Source organism: Bos grunniens, chromosome 20 (assembly GCF_055505025.1).
Source record: "Bos grunniens cultivar Pamir isolate PY7600 chromosome 20, Bosgru_T2T1.0, whole genome shotgun sequence".
Taxonomy (NCBI): domain Eukaryota; kingdom Metazoa; phylum Chordata; class Mammalia; order Artiodactyla; family Bovidae; genus Bos; species Bos grunniens.
In genome coordinates, this window is record NC_141184.1 from 73,880,519 (window position 1) to 73,906,879 (window position 26,361).

Consider the following 26,361-nt stretch of genomic DNA (forward strand, 5'->3'; position numbering starts at 1 on the left):
GGTGGCGGTTGGCTCGGGGCGCCCTAAGAGCCTTGCGCTTCGCCTCCCTTTCGCTCTGCCCTGCAGGTCGGGCCAACGGGCCGCACCTCTCGTCGCGGGGCATGCTGTACTTGAGCCGCACGACCCGCGACCGGACTCCAGCCTGCTGACGCCGGCCCGCCCCCCCCCCTCACCCCCCGAACACCGCCAACACCAGACCAGCAAGCGCCTGGCCGGGCCCGGGGGCCCGAGGGGCTTCCAGGACCCCCCATTGACCGGGAGGGCGTGCGTGCGTGCGTGCGCGCAGGGCCTGGGGGCTGGGCTGAGGGGTGCGGAGGTCTCGGCGCCCTCCCACCCGCGGCCACTCCAGACCCGGCCGCGCTCGCTGAGCCGGGCCTCCCCCCGATCCCATTCGCTGCTCAGGCCCGCGCGGCCCCGGAGGTGTCGGTCTTCGGCGCCCGCCGCCTCCCAACCCCCGCGGCCCAGGGGCCTCTGAACCTCCTGCGGGCCTAGACGCAGCGAAACTTGAGCGCCCAACTTGCCCGGCACCTGTCCGGTGCCCAAACCCACCAGAAGCCAGGGAGGCGCGGTCGACTGGAGCGCCTCGGCCCCTCCCCTTCGCACTACCGAGGCCCCCCCTTTGCCCCCACGCCAAGCCCTCGACCTTCCTGAGAGAGCAGACGAGCCACAGGCAGGCACACAGACAGACACACAGACACTCGCACGCACCCACGCCAAGGGAGACAGCTGGCCTGCGCAAGCTCCTCAGCCAGAGCCAGAGCGCCTGGGAGAGGCCGGGGCCAGACGAACGGGCCGGCGGCTGGCTGTCAGGAGATACAGAGGCAGAAATACATGAAGATTCCGAGACAGACTCCAAGACGGCAAGAGGAGATACACACACACACACACACACACACTTGAGTGTGGTCTTTGGAAATACTTGTGTTCGTAGTTGCTGGGTTGAGCCCAACTTTAATACAACCCATGGACTGCGGCCCATCAGGCTCCTCTGTCCGTGGCATTTCCCAGGCGAGGATACTGGGAGTGGGTTGCCATTTCCTTCTCCGGCGGGATCTTCCCGACCCAGGGATCAAACCCCAGTCTCCTGCGCGCGGATGCCTTGCCATCTGAACCAGGACATTGCTAATTCCCTAGGCAAAATACAAAGAATAGAGCTCGTGTTCTACTAAATGCAAAGATGATTTCAAAAACAGAAGCTGTCCTTTGTTGGTATCTTTGAATCTTTATGTAGTTTTCGTGGATTTTTACTGTTAAGGCTAACTGAACAAGGCAAGAGAGAAACCCCAGAATTGAAAAGCAATTGACGGTTTTGAAAGAAACACGTGCAGGTGAAGCTCTCTTCCTTTTTGAGAGATGGTTAAATGCAAAATCTTGATTCAACACATATGACTTTTGTGCACTTTATTTCAAATCTCCATGACAAAACCCTAAGGCGTCCAGGAAGAAAGGAGTAGAGGGGCAGACACAAAGAGCAACCTTTCCCCTTGGTGCCATCGCAACCAGCTGCTTAGTTCCTTCATCTCAAGGACTATCATCTGGGCTTCTCTGGTTTGTCTGATTCTTGTTTCGGGGACCGTTTCTCGTCACAAGGCTGTCAACAGTGGGGGTGGGTGGTGTGTGTGTGGGGGGGGGGGAGGGGGGGAGCCCTTCTTTCCACTCCACATGAGACCCAGTGGACAATCCAGGCCCTGCCCACTGCATTGAGTGTGCAGCACCAATATCAACGGTAATGCCGGTGAACAATGCGTATTCCTGGAATCCACTCCGTTGGCTACTGACTGTGTGTGCTGGTGGTCTGGAACCTAGACCTGGAAGCTTTCTGGATGATTGCAAATGACACCAAAGTCTGAGGACGATGGAAGATCTTCACATTTCTGCAAGAGCCACACACCTCCAGAAGGAACCACAAGACTTGCCTGAAATGGTCAAGGTATACGTATTGGACTCAACGTTGGAAGGTCTCCACCTTTGCTATGGAAGTCAAACGATCTTTCTTTGAAATGAAAATGGAGCCTACTGAACGTTCACATGCTTCTAGAGCATTTGAAAAGCCCTAACTTGTAGAAATCTGCTGTACGAGTTCCTTGAAAGCAAGACCCTCTATGTATGGATATGTCTTCATGCCTTAGGTTGTGCCTCGAATATAGTGTACCCATCAACCCAGGAAAGGAAAGAATTGAATCGCCAAATATACAAAGAGATCAAAAGTGCCGAGCCAAGTGACCCCTTGAGGCTTCCAAGAGCTTTTCTGTCTTTCACACACTAAGTAAATACTGAGCACCTACGATGAGCTAGGAGGCATGTAATAAGTTTCAGGGAATAGAAGGCGGAGAGAAGAAGACACAGAGTTCCTGCTTTCACTGAGACGACTCTAATGATACATCACAGGCAGATCCTTTGAGAACCTATAGAGGGGCCTCTTCCCTCACCACAAAACCTGGGTGTCAGGGAAGGCTTTCCAGAGGCACCATTTCGTTGAGGTCCATAGGTTGAACCTAGGTAAACCAGGGTTGAGATGCAGGAAGAATTTCAGGCAGGGAAAATAGCATCTTGGAAGGCTATGTGACCAGGGACACTTAGGACATTCCAGAAACGAAAAATGCCCTATGGGATGGAAGCCAAAGAGTGCAGAGGGCATTCCAGGCAAAAGACATCAGAGAAGAACGTGAGGAGCAAGCCTGAAGGGAAGTGGTCGTATCTTCAATATGCTGGGAAAATACGAGAGCCGTTGGAGCAGGGAGGTGACAGCATTGCATCTGCATTTCCAAAAGGTCATCTTGCTCCACGTCACTAATGATTGGAGAGGCTCAACTCCAAACTCCAAGGAGGGACCACTTCACATGAGTCCGGCTGGGCCTCACTGCGATGTCTGTCAATAACCGATGCTGGAGAAGATGTGGAGCAAAGGGAACTCTCCTCCACGGTGAGTAGGAATGGGCGTGGGTAGAGCCGGTATGGAAAAGAATATGGAGGTTCCCGAAGGAACTAAAAGTGGAAGTAGCCTATGGTCCAGCAGTCCGACTCCCAGGCATAGATCCACCCACGGTATAAGTGAACAAGATAGATGCCCCGTTTGGGCACATCTATCTGTGCGTGCGCGCGCACATGCGCATGCGCGATCGCCTCGAGGCAGGGGGTGGGGCGGGGGCCGGGGCTCTGGCTGGAGTCGGTGCAAGCCCCGGGAATGCCTGAGGCAAGCCAAAGGAGCCCCAGGTGGAGACGGGACTGCCGGTCGTCGGGTGTCCTGGAAGCCGAATGCGAATGCGGAGGGGCTCGCGGGCCGCGCGGAGGCAACCCAGGTCTGCAGCGGGAGTCGGGGCCCCGGCCACCCGCTCCCCGCGGCCCGGGAGGGGCTGGGGCTGCGGGGGGGATCCAAGAATCGGGACGCGCGGCGGGGGCTAAAGGACCTCTTCTGGTAGGCAAAAAGCCTCGAGCACCCGGGATTCCCAGGTGGTCTCCCATCCAAGATACTAACCAGGCCCGACCCTGCTTAGCTTCCGAGATCAGACGAGATCGGGCGCCTTCAGGCTGATACGGCCTGAGACGGTGGCCGTTGGCTCGGGGCGCCCTAAGAGCCTTGCGCTTCGCCTCCCTTTCGCTCTGCCCTGCCGGTCGGGCCAACGGGCCGCACCTCTCGTCGCGGGGCATGCTGTACTTGAGCCACACGACCCGCGACCGGACTCCAGCCTGCTGACACCGGCCCGCTGCCCCCGAACACCGCCAACACCAGACCAGCAAGCGCCTGGCCGGGCCCGGGGGCCCGAGGGGCTTCCAGGACCCCCCATTGACCGGGAGGGCGTGCGTGCGTGCGTGCGCGCGGGGCCTGGGGGCTGGGCTGAGGGGTGCGGAGGTCTCGGCGCCCTCCCACCCGCGGCCACTCCAGACCCGGCCGCGCTCGCTGAGCCGGGCCTCCCCCCGATCCCATTCGCTGCTCAGGCCCGCGCGGCCCCGGAGGTGTCGGTCTTCGGCGCCCGCCGCCTCCCAACCCCCGCGGCCCAGGGGCCTCTGAACCTCCTGCGGGCCTAGACGCAGCGAAACTTGAGCGCCCAACTTGCCCGGCACCTGTCCGGTGCCGAAACCCACCAGGGAGGCGCGGTCGACCGGAACGCCTCAGCCCCTCCCCTTCGCACTACCGAGGCCCCCCCTTTGCCCCCACGCCAAGCCCTCGACCTTCCTGAGAGAGCAGACGAGCCACAGGCAGGCACACAGACAGACACACAGACACTCGCACGCACCCACGCCAAGGGAGACAGCTGGCCTGCGCAAGCTCCTCAGCCAGAGCCAGAGCGCCTGGGAGAGGCCGGGGCCAGACGAACGGGCCGGCGGCTGGCTGTCAGGAGATACAGAGGCAGAAATACATGAAGATTCCGAGACAGACTCCAACACGGCAAGAGGAGATACACACACACACACACACACACACACACACACTTGAGTGTGGTCTTTGGAAATACTTGTGTTCGTAGTTGCTGGGTTGAGCCCAACTTTAATACAACCCACGGACTGCGGCCCATCAGGCTCCTCTGTCCGTGGCATTTCCCAGGCGAGGATACTGGGAGTGGGTTGCCATTTCCTTCTCCGGCGGGATCTTCCCGACCCAGGGATCAAACCCCAGTCTCCTGCGCGCGGATGCCTTGCCATCTGAACCAGGACATTGCTAATTCCCTAGGCAAAATACAAAGAATAGAGCTCGTGTTCTACTAAATGGAAAGATGATTTCAGAAACAGAAGCTGTCCTTTGTTGGTATCTTTGAATCTTTATGTAGTTTTCGTTGATTTTTACTGTTAAGGCTAACTGAACAAGGCAAGAGAGAAACCCCAGAATTGAAAAGCAATTGACGGTTTTGAAAGAAACATGTGCAGGTGAAGCTCTCTTCCTTTTTGAGAGATGGTTAAATGCAAAATCTTGATTCAACACATATGACTTTTGTGCACTTTATTTCAAATCTCCATGACAAAACCCTAAGGCGACCAGGAAGAAAGGAGTAGAGGGGCAGACACAAAGAGCAACCTTTCCCCTTGGTGCCATCACAACCAGCTGCTTAGTTCCTTCATCTCAAGGACTATCATCTGGGCTTCTCTGGTTTGTCTGATTCTTGTTTCGGGGACCGTTTCTCGTCACAAGGCTGTCAACAGTGGGGGTGGGTGGTGTGTGTGTGTGGGGGTGGGAGCCCTTCTTTCCATTCCACATGAGACCCAGTGGACAATCCAGGCCCTGCCCACTGCATTGAGTGTGCAGCAACAATATCAACGGTAATGCCGGTGAACAATGCGTATTCCTGGAATCCACTCCGTTGGCTACTGACTGTGTGTGCTGGTGGTCTGGAACCTAGACCTGGAAGCTTTCTGGATGATTGCAAATGACACCAAAGTCTGAGGACGATGGAAGATCTTCACATTTCTGCAAGAGCCACACACCTCCAGAAGGAACCACAAGACTTGCCTGAAATGGTCAAGGTATACGTATTGGACTCAACGTTGGAAGGTCTCCACCTTTGCTATGGAAGTCAAACGATCTTTCTTTGAAATGAAAATGGAGCCTACTGAACGTTCACATGCTTCTAGAGCATTTGAAAAGCCCTAACTTGTAGAAATCTGCTGTACGAGTTCCTTGAAAGCAAGACCCTCTATGTATGGATATGTCTTCATGCCTTAGGTTGTGCCTCGAATATAGTGTACCCATCAACCCAGGAAAGGAAAGAATTGAATCGCCAAATATACAAAGAGATCAAAAGTGCCGAGCCAAGTGACCCCTTGAGGCTTCCAAGAGCTTTTCTGTCTTTCACACACTAAGTAAATACTGAGCACCTACGATGAGCTAGGAGGCATGTAATAAGTTTCAGGGAATAGAAGGCGGAGAGAAGAAGACACAGAGTTCCTGCTTTCACTGAGACGACTCTAATGATACATCACAGGCAGATCCTTTGAGAACCTATAGAGGGGCCTCTTCCCTCACCACAAAACCTGGGTGTCAGGGAAGGCTTTCCAGAGGCACCATTTCGTTGAGGTCCATAGGTTGAACCTAGGTAAACCAGGGTTGAGATGCAGGAAGAATTTCAGGCAGGGAAAATAGCATCTTGGAAGGCTATGTGACCAGGGACACTTAGGACATTCCAGAAACGAAAAATGCCCTATGGGATGGAAGCCAAAGAGTGCAGAGGGCATTCCAGGCAAAAGACATCAGAGAAGAACGTGAGGAGCAAGCCTGAAGGGAAGTGGTCGTATCTTCAATATGCTGGGAAAATACGAGAGCCGTTGGAGCAGGGAGGTGACAGCATTGCATCTGCATTTCCAAAAGGTCATCTTGCTCCACGTCACTAATGATTGGAGAGGCTCAACTCCAAACTCCAAGGAGGGACCACTTCACATGAGTCCGGCTGGGCCTCACTGCGATGTCTGTCAATAACCGATGCTGGAGAAGATGTGGAGCAAAGGGAACTCTCCTCCACGGTGAGTAGGAATGGGCGTGGGTAGAGCCGGTATGGAAAAGAATATGGAGGTTCCCGAAGGAACTAAAAGTGGAAGTAGCCTATGGTCCAGCAGTCCGACTCCCAGGCATAGATCCACCCACGGTATAAGTGAACAAGATAGATGCCCCGTTTGGGCACATCTATCTGTGCGTGCGCGCGCACATGCGCATGCGCGATCGCCTCGAGGCAGGGGGTGGGGCGGGGGCCGGGGCTCTGGCTGGAGTCGGTGCAAGCCCCGGGAATGCCTGAGGCAAGCCAAAGGAGCCCCAGGTGGAGACGGGACTGCCGGTCGTCGGGTGTCCTGGAAGCCGAATGCGAATGCGGAGGGGCTCGCGGGCCGCGCGGAGGCAACCCAGGTCTGCAGCGGGAGTCGGGGCCCCGGCCACCCGCTCCCCGCGGCCCGGGAGGGGCTGGGGCTGCGGGGGGGATCCAAGAATCGGGACGCGCGGCGGGGGCTAAAGGACCTCTTCTGGTAGGCAAAAAGCCTCGAGCACCCGGGATTCCCAGGTGGTCTCCCATCCAAGATACTAACCAGGCCCGACCCTGCTTAGCTTCCGAGATCAGACGAGATCGGGCGCCTTCAGGCTGATACGGCCTGAGACGGTGGCCGTTGGCTCGGGGCGCCCTAAGAGCCTTGCGCTTCGCCTCCCTTTCGCTCTGCCCTGCCGGTCGGGCCAACGGGCCGCACCTCTCGTCGCGGGGCATGCTGTACTTGAGCCACACGACCCGCGACCGGACTCCAGCCTGCTGACGCCGGCCCGCCCCCCCCCGCCCCCACCCCCCGAACACCGCCAACACCAGACCAGCAAGCACCTGGCCGGGCCCGGGGGCCCGAGGGGCTTCCAGGACCCCCCATTGACCGGGAGGGCGTGCGTGCGTGCGTGCGCGCAGGGCCTGGGGGCTGGGCTGAGGGGTGCGGAAGTCTCGGCGCCCTCCCACCCGCGGCCACTCCAGACCCGGCCGCGCTCTCTGAGCCGGGCCTCCCCCCGATCCCATTCGCTGCTCAGGCCCGCGCGGCCCCGGAGGTGTCGGTCTTCGGCGCCCGCCGCCTCCCAACCCCCGCGGCCCAGGGGCCTCTGAACCTCCTGCGGGCCTAGACGCAGCGAAACTTGAGCGCCCAACTTGCCCGGCACCTGTCCGGTGCCCAAACCCACCAGAAGCCAGGGAGGCGCGGTCGACTGGAGCGCCTCGGCCCCTCCCCTTCGCACTACCGAGGCCCCCCCTTTGCCCCCACGCCAAGCCCTCGACCTTCCTGAGAGAGCAGACGAGCCACAGGCAGGCACACAGACAGACACACAGACACTCGCACGCACCCACGCCAAGGGAGACAGCTGGCCTGCGCAAGCTCCTCAGCCAGAGCCAGAGCGCCTGGGAGAGGCCGGGGCCAGACGAACGGGCCGGCGGCTGGCTGTCAGGAGATACAGAGGCAGAAATACATGAAGATTCCGAGACAGACTCCAAGACGGCAAGAGGAGATACACACACACACACACACACACACTTGAGTGTGGTCTTTGGAAATACTTGTGTTCGTAGTTGCTGGGTTGAGCCCAACTTTAATACAACCCATGGACTGCGGCCCATCAGGCTCCTCTGTCCGTGGCATTTCCCAGGCGAGGATACTGGGAGTGGGTTGCCATTTCCTTCTCCGGCGGGATCTTCCCGACCCAGGGATCAAACCCCAGTCTCCTGCGCGCGGATGCCTTGCCATCTGAACCAGGACATTGCTAATTCCCTAGGCAAAATACAAAGAATAGAGCTCGTGTTCTACTAAATGGAAAGATGATTTCAGAAACAGAAGCTGTCCTTTGTTGGTATCTTTGAATCTTTATGTAGTTTTCGTGGATTTTTACTGTTAAGGCTAACTGAACAAGGCAAGAGAGAAACCCCAGAATTGAAAAGCAATTGACGGTTTTGAAAGAAACACGTGCAGGTGAAGCTCTCTTCCTTTTTGAGAGATGGTTAAATGCAAAATCTTGATTCAACACATATGACTTTTGTGCACTTTATTTCAAATCTCCATGACAAAACCCTAAGGCGTCCAGGAAGAAAGGAGTAGAGGGGCAGACACAAAGAGCAACCTTTCCCCTTGGTGCCATCGCAACCAGCTGCTTAGTTCCTTCATCTCAAGGACTATCATCTGGGCTTCTCTGGTTTGTCTGATTCTTGTTTCGGGGACCGTTTCTCGTCACAAGGCTGTCAACAGTGGGGGTGGGTGGTGTGTGTGTGGGGGGGGGGGAGGGGGGGAGCCCTTCTTTCCACTCCACATGAGACCCAGTGGACAATCCAGGCCCTGCCCACTGCATTGAGTGTGCAGCACCAATATCAACGGTAATGCCGGTGAACAATGCGTATTCCTGGAATCCACTCCGTTGGGTACTGACTGTGTGTGCTGGTGGTCTGGAACCTAGACCTGGAAGCTTTCTGGATGATTGCAAATGACACCAAAGTCTGAGGACGATGGAAGATCTTCACATTTCTGCAAGAGCCACACACCTCCAGAAGGAACCACAAGACTTGCCTGAAATGGTCAAGGTATACGTATTGGACTCAACGTTGGAAGGTCTCCACCTTTGCTATGGAAGTCAAACGATCTTTCTTTGAAATGAAAATGGAGCCTACTGAACGTTCACATGCTTCTAGAGCATTTGAAAAGCCCTAACTTGTAGAAATCTGCTGTACGAGTTCCTTGAAAGCAAGACCCTCTATGTATGGATATGTCTTCATGCCTTAGGTTGTGCCTCGAATATAGTGTACCCATCAACCCAGGAAAGGAAAGAATTGAATCGCCAAATATACAAAGAGATCAAAAGTGCCGAGCCAAGTGACCCCTTGAGGCTTCCAAGAGCTTTTCTGTCTTTCACACACTAAGTAAATACTGAGCACCTACGATGAGCTAGGAGGCATGTAATAAGTTTCAGGGAATAGAAGGCGGAGAGAAGAAGACACAGAGTTCCTGCTTTCACTGAGACGACTCTAATGATACATCACAGGCAGATCCTTTGAGAACCTATAGAGGGGCCTCTTCCCTCACCACAAAACCTGGGTGTCAGGGAAGGCTTTCCAGAGGCACCATTTCGTTGAGGTCCATAGGTTGAACCTAGGTAAACCAGGGTTGAGATGCAGGAAGAATTTCAGGCAGGGAAAATAGCATCTTGGAAGGCTATGTGACCAGGGACACTTAGGACATTCCAGAAACGAAAAATGCCCTATGGGATGGAAGCCAAAGAGTGCAGAGGGCATTCCAGGCAAAAGACATCAGAGAAGAACGTGAGGAGCAAGCCTGAAGGGAAGTGGTCGTATCTTCAATATGCTGGGAAAATACGAGAGCCGTTGGAGCAGGGAGGTGACAGCATTGCATCTGCATTTCCAAAAGGTCATCTTGCTCCACGTCACTAATGATTGGAGAGGCTCAACTCCAAACTCCAAGGAGGGACCACTTCACATGAGTCCGGCTGGGCCTCACTGCGATGTCTGTCAATAACCGATGCTGGAGAAGATGTGGAGCAAAGGGAACTCTCCTCCACGGTGAGTAGGAATGGGCGTGGGTAGAGCCGGTATGGAAAAGAATATGGAGGTTCCCGAAGGAACTAAAAGTGGAAGTAGCCTATGGTCCAGCAGTCCGACTCCCAGGCATAGATCCACCCACGGTATAAGTGAACAAGATAGATGCCCCGTTTGGGCACATCTATCTGTGCGTGCGCGCGCACATGCGCATGCGCGATCGCCTCGAGGCAGGGGGTGGGGCGGGGGCCGGGGCTCTGGCTGGAGTCGGTGCAAGCCCCGGGAATGCCTGAGGCAAGCCAAAGGAGCCCCAGGTGGAGACGGGACTGCCGGTCGTCGGGTGTCCTGGAAGCCGAATGCGAATGCGGAGGGGCTCGCGGGCCGCGCGGAGGCAACCCAGGTCTGCAGCGGGAGTCGGGGCCCCGGCCACCCGCTCCCCGCGGCCCGGGAGGGGCTGGGGCTGCGGGGGGGATCCAAGAATCGGGACGCGCGGCGGGGGCTAAAGGACCTCTTCTGGTAGGCAAAAAGCCTCGAGCACCCGGGATTCCCAGGTGGTCTCCCATCCAAGATACTAACCAGGCCCGACCCTGCTTAGCTTCCGAGATCAGACGAGATCGGGCGCCTTCAGGCTGATACGGCCTGAGACGGTGGCCGTTGGCTCGGGGCGCCCTAAGAGCCTTGCGCTTCGCCTCCCTTTCGCTCTGCCCTGCCGGTCGGGCCAACGGGCCGCACCTCTCGTCGCGGGGCATGCTGTACTTGAGCCACACGACCCGCGACCGGACTCCAGCCTGCTGACGCCGGCCCGCCCCCCCCCGCCCCCACCCCCCGAACACCGCCAACACCAGACCAGCAAGCACCTGGCCGGGCCCGGGGGCCCGAGGGGCTTCCAGGACCCCCCATTGACCGGGAGGGCGTGCGTGCGTGCGTGCGCGCAGGGCCTGGGGGCTGGGCTGAGGGGTGCGGAAGTCTCGGCGCCCTCCCACCCGCGGCCACTCCAGACCCGGCCGCGCTCTCTGAGCCGGGCCTCCCCCCGATCCCATTCGCTGCTCAGGCCCGCGCGGCCCCGGAGGTGTCGGTCTTCGGCGCCCGTCGCCTCCCAACCCCCGCGGCCCAGGGGCCTCTGAACCTCCTGCGGGCCTAGACGCAGCGAAACTTGAGCGCCCAACTTGCCCGGCACCTGTCCGGTGCCCAAACCCACCAGAAGCCAGGGAGGCGCGGTCGACCGGAGCGCCTCAGCCCCTCCCCTTCGCAATACCAAGGCCCCCCCTTTGCCCCCACGCCAAGCCCTCGACCTTTCTGAGAGAGCAGACGAGCCACAGGCAGGCACACAGACAGACACACAGACACCCGCACGCACCCACGCCAAGGGAGACAGCTGGCCTGCGCAAGCTCCTCAGCCAGAGCCAGAGCGCCTGGGAGAGGCCGGGGCCAGACGAACGGGCCGGCGGCTGGCTGTCAGGAGATACAGAGGCAGAAATACATGAAGATTCCGAGACAGACTCCAACACGGCAAGAGGAGATACACACACACACACACACACACTTGAGTGTGGTCTTTGGAAATACTTGTGTTCGTAGTTGCTGGGTTGAGCCCAACTCTAATACAACCCATGGACTGCGGCCCATCAGGCTCCTCTGTCCGTGGCATTTCCCAGGCGAGGATACTGGGAGTGGGTTGCCATTTCCTTCTCCGGCGGGATCTTCCCGACCCAGGGATCAAACCCCAGTCTCCTGCGCGCGGATGCCTTGCCATCTGAACCAGGACATTGCTAATTCCCTAGGCAAAATACAAAGAATAGAGCTCGTGTTCTACTAAATGGAAAGATGATTTCAGAAACAGAAGCTGTCCTTTGTTGGTATCTTTGAATCTTTATGTAGTTTTCGTGGATTTTTACTGTTAAGGCTAACTGAACAAGGCAAGAGAGAAACCCCAGAATTGAAAAGCAATTGACGGTTTTGAAAGAAACATGTGCAGGTGAAGCTCTCTTCCTTTTTGAGAGATGGTTAAATGCAAAATCTTGATTCAACACATATGACTTTTGTGCACTTTATTTCAAATCTCCATGACAAAACCCTAAGGCGTCCAGGAAGAAAGGAGTAGAGGGGCAGACACAAAGAGCAACCTTTCCCCTTGGTGCCATCACAACCAGCTGCTTAGTTCCTTCATCTCAAGGACTATCATCTGGGCTTCTCTGGTTTGTCTGATTCTTGTTTCGGGGACCGTTTCTCGTCACAAGGCTGTCAACAGTGGGGGTGGGTGGTGTGTGTGTGTGGGGGGGAGGGGGGGAGCCCTTCTTTCCACTCCACATGAGACCCAGTGGACAATCCAGGCCCTGCCCACTGCATTGAGTGTGCAGCAACAATATCAACGGTAATGCCGGTGAACAATGCGTATTCCTGGAATCCACTCCGTTGGCTACTGACTGTGTGTGCTGGTGGTCTGGAACCTAGACCTGGAAGCTTTCTGGATGATTGCAAATGACACCAAAGTCTGAGGACGATGGAAGATCTTCACATTTCTGCAAGAGCCACACACCTCCAGAAGGAACCACAAGACTTGCCTGAAATGGTCAAGGTATACGTATTGGACTCAACGTTGGAAGGTCTCCACCTTTGCTATGGAAGTCAAACGATCTTTCTTTGAAATGAAAATGGAGCCTACTGAACGTTCACATGCTTCTAGAGCATTTGAAAAGCCCTAACTTGTAGAAATCTGCTGTACGAGTTCCTTGAAAGCAAGACCCTCTATGTATGGATATGTCTTCATGCCTTAGGTTGTGCCTCGAATATAGTGTACCCATCAACCCAGGAAAGGAAAGAATTGAATCGCCAAATATACAAAGAGATCAAAAGTGCCGAGCCAAGTGACCCCTTGAGGCTTCCAAGAGCTTTTCTGTCTTTCACACACTAAGTAAATACTGAGCACCTACGATGAGCTAGGAGGCATGTAATAAGTTTCAGGGAATAGAAGGCGGAGAGAAGAAGACACAGAGTTCCTGCTTTCACTGAGACGACTCTAATGATACATCACAGGCAGATCCTTTGAGAACCTATAGAGGGGCCTCTTCCCTCACCACAAAACCTGGGTGTCAGGGAAGGCTTTCCAGAGGCACCATTTCGTTGAGGTCCATAGGTTGAACCTAGGTAAACCAGGGTTGAGATGCAGGAAGAATTTCAGGCAGGGAAAATAGCATCTTGGAAGGCTATGTGACCAGGGACACTTAGGACATTCCAGAAACGAAAAATGCCCTATGGGATGGAAGCCAAAGAGTGCAGAGGGCATTCCAGGCAAAAGACATCAGAGAAGAACGTGAGGAGCAAGCCTGAAGGGAAGTGGTCGTATCTTCAATATGCTGGGAAAATACGAGAGCCGTTGGAGCAGGGAGGTGACAGCATTGCATCTGCATTTCCAAAAGGTCATCTTGCTCCACGTCACTAATGATTGGAGAGGCTCAACTCCAAACTCCAAGGAGGGACCACTTCACATGAGTCCGGCTGGGCCTCACTGCGATGTCTGTCAATAACCGATGCTGGAGAAGATGTGGAGCAAAGGGAACTCTCCTCCACGGTGAGTAGGAATGGGCGTGGGTAGAGCCGGTATGGAAAAGAATATGGAGGTTCCCGAAGGAACTAAAAGTGGAAGTAGCCTATGGTCCAGCAGTCCGACTCCCAGGCATAGATCCACCCACGGTATAAGTGAACAAGATAGATGCCCCGTTTGGGCACATCTATCTGTGCGTGCGCGCGCACATGCGCATGCGCGATCGCCTCGAGGCAGGGGGTGGGGCGGGGGCCGGGGCTCTGGCTGGAGTCGGTGCAAGCCCCGGGAATGCCTGAGGCAAGCCAAAGGAGCCCCAGGTGGAGACGGGACTGCCGGTCGTCGGGTGTCCTGGAAGCCGAATGCGAATGCGGAGGGGCTCGCGGGCCGCGCGGAGGCAACCCAGGTCTGCAGCGGGAGTCGGGGCCCCGGCCACCCGCTCCCCGCGGCCCGGGAGGGGCTGGGGCTGCGGGGGGGATCCAAGAATCGGGACGCGCGGCGGGGGCTAAAGGACCTCTTCTGGTAGGCAAAAAGCCTCGAGCACCCGGGATTCCCAGGTGGTCTCCCATCCAAGATACTAACCAGGCCCGACCCTGCTTAGCTTCCGAGATCAGACGAGATCGGGCGCCTTCAGGCTGATACGGCCTGAGACGGTGGCCGTTGGCTCGGGGCGCCCTAAGAGCCTTGCGCTTCGCCTCCCTTTCGCTCTGCCCTGCCGGTCGGGCCAACGGGCCGCACCTCTCGTCGCGGGGCATGCTGTACTTGAGCCACACGACCCGCGACCGGACTCCAGCCTGCTGACGCCGGCCCGCCCCCCCCCGCCCCCACCCCCCGAACACCGCCAACACCAGACCAGCAAGCACCTGGCCGGGCCCGGGGGCCCGAGGGGCTTCCAGGACCCCCCATTGACCGGGAGGGCGTGCGTGCGTGCGTGCGCGCAGGGCCTGGGGGCTGGGCTGAGGGGTGCGGAAGTCTCGGCGCCCTCCCACCCGCGGCCACTCCAGACCCGGCCGCGCTCTCTGAGCCGGGCCTCCCCCCGATCCCATTCGCTGCTCAGGCCCGCGCGGCCCCGGAGGTGTCGGTCTTCGGCGCCCGCCGCCTCCCAACCCCCGCGGCCCAGGGGCCTCTGAACCTCCTGCGGGCCTAGACGCAGCGAAACTTGAGCGCCCAACTTGCCCGGCACCTGTCCGGTGCCCAAACCCACCAGAAGCCAGGGAGGCGCGGTCGACTGGAGCGCCTCGGCCCCTCCCCTTCGCACTACCGAGGCCCCCCCTTTGCCCCCACGCCAAGCCCTCGACCTTCCTGAGAGAGCAGACGAGCCACAGGCAGGCACACAGACAGACACACAGACACTCGCACGCACCCACGCCAAGGGAGACAGCTGGCCTGCGCAAGCTCCTCAGCCAGAGCCAGAGCGCCTGGGAGAGGCCGGGGCCAGACGAACGGGCCGGCGGCTGGCTGTCAGGAGATACAGAGGCAGAAATACATGAAGATTCCGAGACAGACTCCAAGACGGCAAGAGGAGATACACACACACACACACACACACACTTGAGTGTGGTCTTTGGAAATACTTGTGTTCGTAGTTGCTGGGTTGAGCCCAACTTTAATACAACCCATGGACTGCGGCCCATCAGGCTCCTCTGTCCGTGGCATTTCCCAGGCGAGGATACTGGGAGTGGGTTGCCATTTCCTTCTCCGGCGGGATCTTCCCGACCCAGGGATCAAACCCCAGTCTCCTGCGCGCGGATGCCTTGCCATCTGAACCAGGACATTGCTAATTCCCTAGGCAAAATACAAAGAATAGAGCTCGTGTTCTACTAAATGCAAAGATGATTTCAAAAACAGAAGCTGTCCTTTGTTGGTATCTTTGAATCTTTATGTAGTTTTCGTGGATTTTTACTGTTAAGGCTAACTGAACAAGGCAAGAGAGAAACCCCAGAATTGAAAAGCAATTGACGGTTTTGAAAGAAACACGTGCAGGTGAAGCTCTCTTCCTTTTTGAGAGATGGTTAAATGCAAAATCTTGATTCAACACATATGACTTTTGTGCACTTTATTTCAAATCTCCATGACAAAACCCTAAGGCGTCCAGGAAGAAAGGAGTAGAGGGGCAGACACAAAGAGCAACCTTTCCCCTTGGTGCCATCGCAACCAGCTGCTTAGTTCCTTCATCTCAAGGACTATCATCTGGGCTTCTCTGGTTTGTCTGATTCTTGTTTCGGGGACCGTTTCTCGTCACAAGGCTGTCAACAGTGGGGGTGGGTGGTGTGTGTGTGGGGGGGGGGGAGGGGGGGAGCCCTTCTTTCCACTCCACATGAGACCCAGTGGACAATCCAGGCCCTGCCCACTGCATTGAGTGTGCAGCACCAATATCAACGGTAATGCCGGTGAACAATGCGTATTCCTGGAATCCACTCCGTTGGGTACTGACTGTGTGTGCTGGTGGTCTGGAACCTAGACCTGGAAGCTTTCTGGATGATTGCAAATGACACCAAAGTCTGAGGACGATGGAAGATCTTCACATTTCTGCAAGAGCCACACACCTCCAGAAGGAACCACAAGACTTGCCTGAAATGGTCAAGGTATACGTATTGGACTCAACGTTGGAAGGTCTCCACCTTTGCTATGGAAGTCAAACGATCTTTCTTTGAAATGAAAATGGAGCCTACTGAACGTTCACATGCTTCTAGAGCATTTGAAAAGCCCTAACTTGTAGAAATCTGCTGTACGAGTTCCTTGAAAGCAAGACCCTCTATGTATGGATATGTCTTCATGCCTTAGGTTGTGCCTCGAATATAGTGTACCCATCAACCCAGGAAAGGAAAGAATTGAATCGCCAAATATACAAAGAGATCAAAAGTGCCGAGCCAAGTGACCCCTTGAGGCTTCCAAGAGCTTTTCTGTCTTTCACACACTAAGTAAATACTGAGCACCTACGATGAGCTAGGAGGCATGTAATAAGTTTCAGGGAATAGAAGGCGGAGAGAAGAAGACACAGAGTTCCTGCTTTCACTGAGACGACTCTAATGATACATCACAGGCAGATCCTTTGAGAACCTATAGAGGGGCCTCTTCCCTCACCACAAAACCTGGGTGTCAGGGAAGGCTTTCCAGAGGCACCATTTCGTTGAGGTCCATAGGTTGAACCTAGGTAAACCAGGGTTGAGATGCAGGAAGAATTTCAGGCAGGGAAAATAGCATCTTGGAAGGCTATGTGACCAGGGACACTTAGGACATTCCAGAAACGAAAAATGCCCTATGGGATGGAAGCCAAAGAGTGCAGAGGGCATTCCAGGCAAAAGACATCAGAGAAGAACGTGAGGAGCAAGCCTGAAGGGAAGTGGTCGTATCTTCAATATGCTGGGAAAATACGAGAGCCGTTGGAGCAGGGAGGTGACAGCATTGCATCTGCATTTCCAAAAGGTCATCTTGCTCCACGTCACTAATGATTGGAGAGGCTCAACTCCAAACTCCAAGGAGGGACCACTTCACATGAGTCCGGCTGGGCCTCACTGCGATGTCTGTCAATAACCGATGCTGGAGAAGATGTGGAGCAAAGGGAACTCTCCTCCACGGTGAGTAGGAATGGGCGTGGGTAGAGCCGGTATGGAAAAGAATATGGAGGTTCCCGAAGGAACTAAAAGTGGAAGTAGCCTATGGTCCAGCAGTCCGACTCCCAGGCATAGATCCACCCACGGTATAAGTGAACAAGATAGATGCCCCGTTTGGGCACATCTATCTGTGCGTGCGCGCGCACATGCGCATGCGCGATCGCCTCGAGGCAGGGGGTGGGGCGGGGGCCGGGGCTCTGGCTGGAGTCGGTGCAAGCCCCGGGAATGCCTGAGGCAAGCCAAAGGAGCCCCAGGTGGAGACGGGACTGCCGGTCGTCGGGTGTCCTGGAAGCCGAATGCGAATGCGGAGGGGCTCGCGGGCCGCGCGGAGGCAACCCAGGTCTGCAGCGGGAGTCGGGGCCCCGGCCACCCGCTCCCCGCGGCCCGGGAGGGGCTGGGGCTGCGGGGGGGATCCAAGAATCGGGACGCGCGGCGGGGGCTAAAGGACCTCTTCTGGTAGGCAAAAAGCCTCGAGCACCCGGGATTCCCAGGTGGTCTCCCATCCAAGATACTAACCAGGCCCGACCCTGCTTAGCTTCCGAGATCAGACGAGATCGGGCGCCTTCAGGCTGATACGGCCTGAGACGGTGGCCGTTGGCTCGGGGCGCCCTAAGAGCCTTGCGCTTCGCCTCCCTTTCGCTCTGCCCTGCCGGTCGGGCCAACGGGCCGCACCTCTCGTCGCGGGGCATGCTGTACTTGAGCCACACGACCCGCGACCGGACTCCAGCCTGCTGACGCCGGCCCGCCCCCCCCCGCCCCCACCCCCCGAACACCGCCAACACCAGACCAGCAAGCACCTGGCCGGGCCCGGGGGCCCGAGGGGCTTCCAGGACCCCCCATTGACCGGGAGGGCGTGCGTGCGTGCGTGCGCGCAGGGCCTGGGGGCTGGGCTGAGGGGTGCGGAAGTCTCGGCGCCCTCCCACCCGCGGCCACTCCAGACCCGGCCGCGCTCTCTGAGCCGGGCCTCCCCCCGATCCCATTCGCTGCTCAGGCCCGCGCGGCCCCGGAGGTGTCGGTCTTCGGCGCCCGTCGCCTCCCAACCCCCGCGGCCCAGGGGCCTCTGAACCTCCTGCGGGCCTAGACGCAGCGAAACTTGAGCGCCCAACTTGCCCGGCACCTGTCCGGTGCCCAAACCCACCAGAAGCCAGGGAGGCGCGGTCGACCGGAGCGCCTCAGCCCCTCCCCTTCGCAATACCAAGGCCCCCCCTTTGCCCCCACGCCAAGCCCTCGACCTTTCTGAGAGAGCAGACGAGCCACAGGCAGGCACACAGACAGACACACAGACACCCGCACGCACCCACGCCAAGGGAGACAGCTGGCCTGCGCAAGCTCCTCAGCCAGAGCCAGAGCGCCTGGGAGAGGCCGGGGCCAGACGAACGGGCCGGCGGCTGGCTGTCAGGAGATACAGAGGCAGAAATACATGAAGATTCCGAGACAGACTCCAAGACGGCAAGAGGAGATACACACACACACACACACACACTTGAGTGTGGTCTTTGGAAATACTTGTGTTCGTAGTTGCTGGGTTGAGCCCAACTCTAATACAACCCATGGACTGCGGCCCATCAGGCTCCTCTGTCCGTGGCATTTCCCAGGCGAGGATACTGGGAGTGGGTTGCCATTTCCTTCTCCGGCGGGATCTTCCCGACCCAGGGATCAAACCCCAGTCTCCTGCGCGCGGATGCCTTGCCATCTGAACCAGGACATTGCTAATTCCCTAGGCAAAATACAAAGAATAGAGCTCGTGTTCTACTAAATGGAAAGATGATTTCAGAAACAGAAGCTGTCCTTTGTTGGTATCTTTGAATCTTTATGTAGTTTTCGTGGATTTTTACTGTTAAGGCTAACTGAACAAGGCAAGAGAGAAACCCCAGAATTGAAAAGCAATTGACGGTTTTGAAAGAAACATGTGCAGGTGAAGCTCTCTTCCTTTTTGAGAGATGGTTAAATGCAAAATCTTGATTCAACACATATGACTTTTGTGCACTTTATTTCAAATCTCCATGACAAAACCCTAAGGCGTCCAGGAAGAAAGGAGTAGAGGGGCAGACACAAAGAGCAACCTTTCCCCTTGGTGCCATCACAACCAGCTGCTTAGTTCCTTCATCTCAAGGACTATCATCTGGGCTTCTCTGGTTTGTCTGATTCTTGTTTCGGGGACCGTTTCTCGTCACAAGGCTGTCAACAGTGGGGGTGGGTGGTGTGTGTGTGTGGGGGGGAGGGGGGGAGCCCTTCTTTCCACTCCACATGAGACCCAGTGGACAATCCAGGCCCTGCCCACTGCATTGAGTGTGCAGCAACAATATCAACGGTAATGCCGGTGAACAATGCGTATTCCTGGAATCCACTCCGTTGGCTACTGACTGTGTGTGCTGGTGGTCTGGAACCTAGACCTGGAAGCTTTCTGGATGATTGCAAATGACACCAAAGTCTGAGGACGATGGAAGATCTTCACATTTCTGCAAGAGCCACACACCTCCAGAAGGAACCACAAGACTTGCCTGAAATGGTCAAGGTATACGTATTGGACTCAACGTTGGAAGGTCTCCACCTTTGCTATGGAAGTCAAACGATCTTTCTTTGAAATGAAAATGGAGCCTACTGAACGTTCACATGCTTCTAGAGCATTTGAAAAGCCCTAACTTGTAGAAATCTGCTGTACGAGTTCCTTGAAAGCAAGACCCTCTATGTATGGATATGTCTTCATGCCTTAGGTTGTGCCTCGAATATAGTGTACCCATCAACCCAGGAAAGGAAAGAATTGAATCGCCAAATATACAAAGAGATCAAAAGTGCCGAGCCAAGTGACCCCTTGAGGCTTCCAAGAGCTTTTCTGTCTTTCACACACTAAGTAAATACTGAGCACCTACGATGAGCTAGGAGGCATGTAATAAGTTTCAGGGAATAGAAGGCGGAGAGAAGAAGACACAGAGTTCCTGCTTTCACTGAGACGACTCTAATGATACATCACAGGCAGATCCTTTGAGAACCTATAGAGGGGCCTCTTCCCTCACCACAAAACCTGGGTGTCAGGGAAGGCTTTCCAGAGGCACCATTTCGTTGAGGTCCATAGGTTGAACCTAGGTAAACCAGGGTTGAGATGCAGGAAGAATTTCAGGCAGGGAAAATAGCATCTTGGAAGGCTATGTGACCAGGGACACTTAGGACATTCCAGAAACGAAAAATGCCCTATGGGATGGAAGCCAAAGAGTGCAGAGGGCATTCCAGGCAAAAGACATCAGAGAAGAACGTGAGGAGCAAGCCTGAAGGGAAGTGGTCGTATCTTCAATATGCTGGGAAAATACGAGAGCCGTTGGAGCAGGGAGGTGACAGCATTGCATCTGCATTTCCAAAAGGTCATCTTGCTCCACGTCACTAATGATTGGAGAGGCTCAACTCCAAACTCCAAGGAGGGACCACTTCACATGAGTCCGGCTGGGCCTCACTGCGATGTCTGTCAATAACCGATGCTGGAGAAGATGTGGAGCAAAGGGAACTCTCCTCCACGGTGAGTAGGAATGGGCGTGGGTAGAGCCGGTATGGAAAAGAATATGGAGGTTCCCGAAGGAACTAAAAGTGGAAGTAGCCTATGGTCCAGCAGTCCGACTCCCAGGCATAGATCCACCCACGGTATAAGTGAACAAGATAGATGCCCCGTTTGGGCACATCTATCTGTGCGTGCGCGCGCACATGCGCATGCGCGATCGCCTCGAGGCAGGGGGTGGGGCGGGGGCCGGGGCTCTGGCTGGAGTCGGTGCAAGCCCCGGGAATGCCTGAGGCAAGCCAAAGGAGCCCCAGGTGGAGACGGGACTGCCGGTCGTCGGGTGTCCTGGAAGCCGAATGCGAATGCGGAGGGGCTCGCGGGCCGCGCGGAGGCAACCCAGGTCTGCAGCGGGAGTCGGGGCCCCGGCCACCCGCTCCCCGCGGCCCGGGAGGGGCTGGGGCTGCGGGGGGGATCCAAGAATCGGGACGCGCGGCGGGGGCTAAAGGACCTCTTCTGGTAGGCAAAAAGCCTCGAGCACCCGGGATTCCCAGGTGGTCTCCCATCCAAGATACTAACCAGGCCCGACCCTGCTTAGCTTCCGAGATCAGACGAGATCGGGCGCCTTCAGGCTGATACGGCCTGAGACGGTGGCCGTTGGCTCGGGGCGCCCTAAGAGCCTTGCGCTTCGCCTCCCTTTCGCTCTGCCCTGCCGGTCGGGCCAACGGGCCGCACCTCTCGTCGCGGGGCATGCTGTACTTGAGCCACACGACCCGCGACCGGACTCCAGCCTGCTGACGCCGGCCCGCCCCCCCCCGCCCCCACCCCCCGAACACCGCCAACACCAGACCAGCAAGCACCTGGCCGGGCCCGGGGGCCCGAGGGGCTTCCAGGACCCCCCATTGACCGGGAGGGCGTGCGTGCGTGCGTGCGCGCAGGGCCTGGGGGCTGGGCTGAGGGGTGCGGAAGTCTCGGCGCCCTCCCACCCGCGGCCACTCCAGACCCGGCCGCGCTCTCTGAGCCGGGCCTCCCCCCGATCCCATTCGCTGCTCAGGCCCGCGCGGCCCCGGAGGTGTCGGTCTTCGGCGCCCGCCGCCTCCCAACCCCCGCGGCCCAGGGGCCTCTGAACCTCCTGCGGGCCTAGACGCAGCGAAACTTGAGCGCCCAACTTGCCCGGCACCTGTCCGGTGCCCAAACCCACCAGAAGCCAGGGAGGCGCGGTCGACTGGAGCGCCTCGGCCCCTCCCCTTCGCACTACCGAGGCCCCCCCTTTGCCCCCACGCCAAGCCCTCGACCTTCCTGAGAGAGCAGACGAGCCACAGGCAGGCACACAGACAGACACACAGACACTCGCACGCACCCACGCCAAGGGAGACAGCTGGCCTGCGCAAGCTCCTCAGCCAGAGCCAGAGCGCCTGGGAGAGGCCGGGGCCAGACGAACGGGCCGGCGGCTGGCTGTCAGGAGATACAGAGGCAGAAATACATGAAGATTCCGAGACAGACTCCAAGACGGCAAGAGGAGATACACACACACACACACACACACACTTGAGTGTGGTCTTTGGAAATACTTGTGTTCGTAGTTGCTGGGTTGAGCCCAACTTTAATACAACCCATGGACTGCGGCCCATCAGGCTCCTCTGTCCGTGGCATTTCCCAGGCGAGGATACTGGGAGTGGGTTGCCATTTCCTTCTCCGGCGGGATCTTCCCGACCCAGGGATCAAACCCCAGTCTCCTGCGCGCGGATGCCTTGCCATCTGAACCAGGACATTGCTAATTCCCTAGGCAAAATACAAAGAATAGAGCTCGTGTTCTACTAAATGCAAAGATGATTTCAAAAACAGAAGCTGTCCTTTGTTGGTATCTTTGAATCTTTATGTAGTTTTCGTGGATTTTTACTGTTAAGGCTAACTGAACAAGGCAAGAGAGAAACCCCAGAATTGAAAAGCAATTGACGGTTTTGAAAGAAACACGTGCAGGTGAAGCTCTCTTCCTTTTTGAGAGATGGTTAAATGCAAAATCTTGATTCAACACATATGACTTTTGTGCACTTTATTTCAAATCTCCATGACAAAACCCTAAGGCGTCCAGGAAGAAAGGAGTAGAGGGGCAGACACAAAGAGCAACCTTTCCCCTTGGTGCCATCGCAACCAGCTGCTTAGTTCCTTCATCTCAAGGACTATCATCTGGGCTTCTCTGGTTTGTCTGATTCTTGTTTCGGGGACCGTTTCTCGTCACAAGGCTGTCAACAGTGGGGGTGGGTGGTGTGTGTGTGGGGGGGGGGAGGGGGGGAGCCCTTCTTTCCACTCCACATGAGACCCAGTGGACAATCCAGGCCCTGCCCACTGCATTGAGTGTGCAGCACCAATATCAACGGTAATGCCGGTGAACAATGCGTATTCCTGGAATCCACTCCGTTGGGTACTGACTGTGTGTGCTGGTGGTCTGGAACCTAGACCTGGAAGCTTTCTGGATGATTGCAAATGACACCAAAGTCTGAGGACGATGGAAGATCTTCACATTTCTGCAAGAGCCACACACCTCCAGAAGGAACCACAAGACTTGCCTGAAATGGTCAAGGTATACGTATTGGACTCAACGTTGGAAGGTCTCCACCTTTGCTATGGAAGTCAAACGATCTTTCTTTGAAATGAAAATGGAGCCTACTGAACGTTCACATGCTTCTAGAGCATTTGAAAAGCCCTAACTTGTAGAAATCTGCTGTACGAGTTCCTTGAAAGCAAGACCCTCTATGTATGGATATGTCTTCATGCCTTAGGTTGTGCCTCGAATATAGTGTACCCATCAACCCAGGAAAGGAAAGAATTGAATCGCCAAATATACAAAGAGATCAAAAGTGCCGAGCCAAGTGACCCCTTGAGGCTTCCAAGAGCTTTTCTGTCTTTCACACACTAAGTAAATACTGAGCACCTACGATGAGCTAGGAGGCATGTAATAAGTTTCAGGGAATAGAAGGCGGAGAGAAGAAGACACAGAGTTCCTGCTTTCACTGAGACGACTCTAATGATACATCACAGGCAGATCCTTTGAGAACCTATAGAGGGGCCTCTTCCCTCACCACAAAACCTGGGTGTCAGGGAAGGCTTTCCAGAGGCACCATTTCGTTGAGGTCCATAGGTTGAACCTAGGTAAACCAGGGTTGAGATGCAGGAAGAATTTCAGGCAGGGAAAATAGCATCTTGGAAGGCTATGTGACCAGGGACACTTAGGACATTCCAGAAACGAAAAATGCCCTATGGGATGGAAGCCAAAGAGTGCAGAGGGCATTCCAGGCAAAAGACATCAGAGAAGAACGTGAGGAGCAAGCCTGAAGGGAAGTGGTCGTATCTTCAATATGCTGGGAAAATACGAGAGCCGTTGGAGCAGGGAGGTGACAGCATTGCATCTGCATTTCCAAAAGGTCATCTTGCTCCACGTCACTAATGATTGGAGAGGCTCAACTCCAAACTCCAAGGAGGGACCACTTCACATGAGTCCGGCTGGGCCTCACTGCGATGTCTGTCAATAACCGATGCTGGAGAAGATGTGGAGCAAAGGGAACTCTCCTCCACGGTGAGTAGGAATGGGCGTGGGTAGAGCCGGTATGGAAAAGAATATGGAGGTTCCCGAAGGAACTAAAAGTGGAAGTAGCCTATGGTCCAGCAGTCCGACTCCCAGGCATAGATCCACCCACGGTATAAGTGAACAAGATAGATGCCCCGTTTGGGCACATCTATCTGTGCGTGCGCGCGCACATGCGCATGCGCGATCGCCTCGAGGCAGGGGGTGGGGCGGGGGCCGGGGCTCTGGCTGGAGTCGGTGCAAGCCCCGGGAATGCCTGAGGCAAGCCAAAGGAGCCCCAGGTGGAGACGGGACTGCCGGTCGTCGGGTGTCCTGGAAGCCGAATGCGAATGCGGAGGGGCTCGCGGGCCGCGCGGAGGCAACCCAGGTCTGCAGCGGGAGTCGGGGCCCCGGCCACCCGCTCCCCGCGGCCCGGGAGGGGCTGGGGCTGCGGGGGGGATCCAAGAATCGGGACGCGCGGCGGGGGCTAAAGGACCTCTTCTGGTAGGCAAAAAGCCTCGAGCACCCGGGATTCCCAGGTGGTCTCCCATCCAAGATACTAACCAGGCCCGACCCTGCTTAGCTTCCGAGATCAGACGAGATCGGGCGCCTTCAGGCTGATACGGCCTGAGACGGTGGCCGTTGGCTCGGGGCGCCCTAAGAGCCTTGCGCTTCGCCTCCCTTTCGCTCTGCCCTGCCGGTCGGGCCAACGGGCCGCACCTCTCGTCGCGGGGCATGCTGTACTTGAGCCACACGACCCGCGACCGGACTCCAGCCTGCTGACGCCGGCCCGCCCCCCCCCGCCCCCACCCCCCGAACACCGCCAACACCAGACCAGCAAGCACCTGGCCGGGCCCGGGGGCCCGAGGGGCTTCCAGGACCCCCCATTGACCGGGAGGGCGTGCGTGCGTGCGTGCGCGCAGGGCCTGGGGGCTGGGCTGAGGGGTGCGGAAATCTCGGCGCCCTCCCACCCGCGGCCACTCCAGACCCGGCCGCGCTCTCTGAGCCGGGCCTCCCCCCGATCCCATTCGCTGCTCAGGCCCGCGCGGCCCCGGAGGTGTCGGTCTTCGGCGCCCGCCGCCTCCCAACCCCCGCGGCCCAGGGGCCTCTGAACCTCCTGCGGGCCTAGACGCAGCGAAACTTGAGCGCCCAACTTGCCCGGCACCTGTCCGGTGCCCAAACCCACCAGAAGCCAGGGAGGCGCGGTCGACTGGAGCGCCTCGGCCCCTCCCCTTCGCACTACCGAGGCCCCCCCTTTGCCCCCACGCCAAGCCCTCGACCTTCCTGAGAGAGCAGACGAGCCACAGGCAGGCACACAGACAGACACACAGACACTCGCACGCACCCACGCCAAGGGAGACAGCTGGCCTGCGCAAGCTCCTCAGCCAGAGCCAGAGCGCCTGGGAGAGGCCGGGGCCAGACGAACGGGCCGGCGGCTGGCTGTCAGGAGATACAGAGGCAGAAATACATGAAGATTCCGAGACAGACTCCAAGACGGCAAGAGGAGATACACACACACACACACACACACACTTGAGTGTGGTCTTTGGAAATACTTGTGTTCGTAGTTGCTGGGTTGAGCCCAACTTTAATACAACCCATGGACTGCGGCCCATCAGGCTCCTCTGTCCGTGGCATTTCCCAGGCGAGGATACTGGGAGTGGGTTGCCATTTCCTTCTCCGGCGGGATCTTCCCGACCCAGGGATCAAACCCCAGTCTCCTGCGCGCGGATGCCTTGCCATCTGAACCAGGACATTGCTAATTCCCTAGGCAAAATACAAAGAATAGAGCTCGTGTTCTACTAAATGCAAAGATGATTTCAAAAACAGAAGCTGTCCTTTGTTGGTATCTTTGAATCTTTATGTAGTTTTCGTGGATTTTTACTGTTAAGGCTAACTGAACAAGGCAAGAGAGAAACCCCAGAATTGAAAAGCAATTGACGGTTTTGAAAGAAACACGTGCAGGTGAAGCTCTCTTCCTTTTTGAGAGATGGTTAAATGCAAAATCTTGATTCAACACATATGACTTTTGTGCACTTTATTTCAAATCTCCATGACAAAACCCTAAGGCGTCCAGGAAGAAAGGAGTAGAGGGGCAGACACAAAGAGCAACCTTTCCCCTTGGTGCCATCGCAACCAGCTGCTTAGTTCCTTCATCTCAAGGACTATCATCTGGGCTTCTCTGGTTTGTC

The 26,361-nt window shown here is 56.7% G+C and overlaps 7 pseudogenes; all 7 read right to left on the reverse strand.

Moving 5' to 3' along the window:
• Positions 1-3,425: 3,425 nt before the first annotated feature.
• LOC147350892 (5S ribosomal RNA) lies at positions 3,426-3,545 on the reverse strand (annotated as a pseudogene).
• A 3,407-nt stretch (positions 3,546-6,952) lies between these two features.
• On the reverse strand, positions 6,953-7,072 carry LOC147350893 (5S ribosomal RNA; annotated as a pseudogene).
• Positions 7,073-10,500: 3,428 nt separating this feature from the next.
• Positions 10,501-10,620, reverse strand: LOC147350894 (5S ribosomal RNA; annotated as a pseudogene).
• A 3,424-nt stretch (positions 10,621-14,044) lies between these two features.
• LOC147350895 (5S ribosomal RNA) lies at positions 14,045-14,164 on the reverse strand (annotated as a pseudogene).
• Positions 14,165-17,592: 3,428 nt separating this feature from the next.
• LOC147350896 (5S ribosomal RNA) lies at positions 17,593-17,712 on the reverse strand (annotated as a pseudogene).
• Positions 17,713-21,136: 3,424 nt separating this feature from the next.
• Positions 21,137-21,256, reverse strand: LOC147350897 (5S ribosomal RNA; annotated as a pseudogene).
• Positions 21,257-24,683: 3,427 nt separating this feature from the next.
• On the reverse strand, positions 24,684-24,803 carry LOC147350898 (5S ribosomal RNA; annotated as a pseudogene).
• Positions 24,804-26,361: the final 1,558 nt, after the last annotated feature.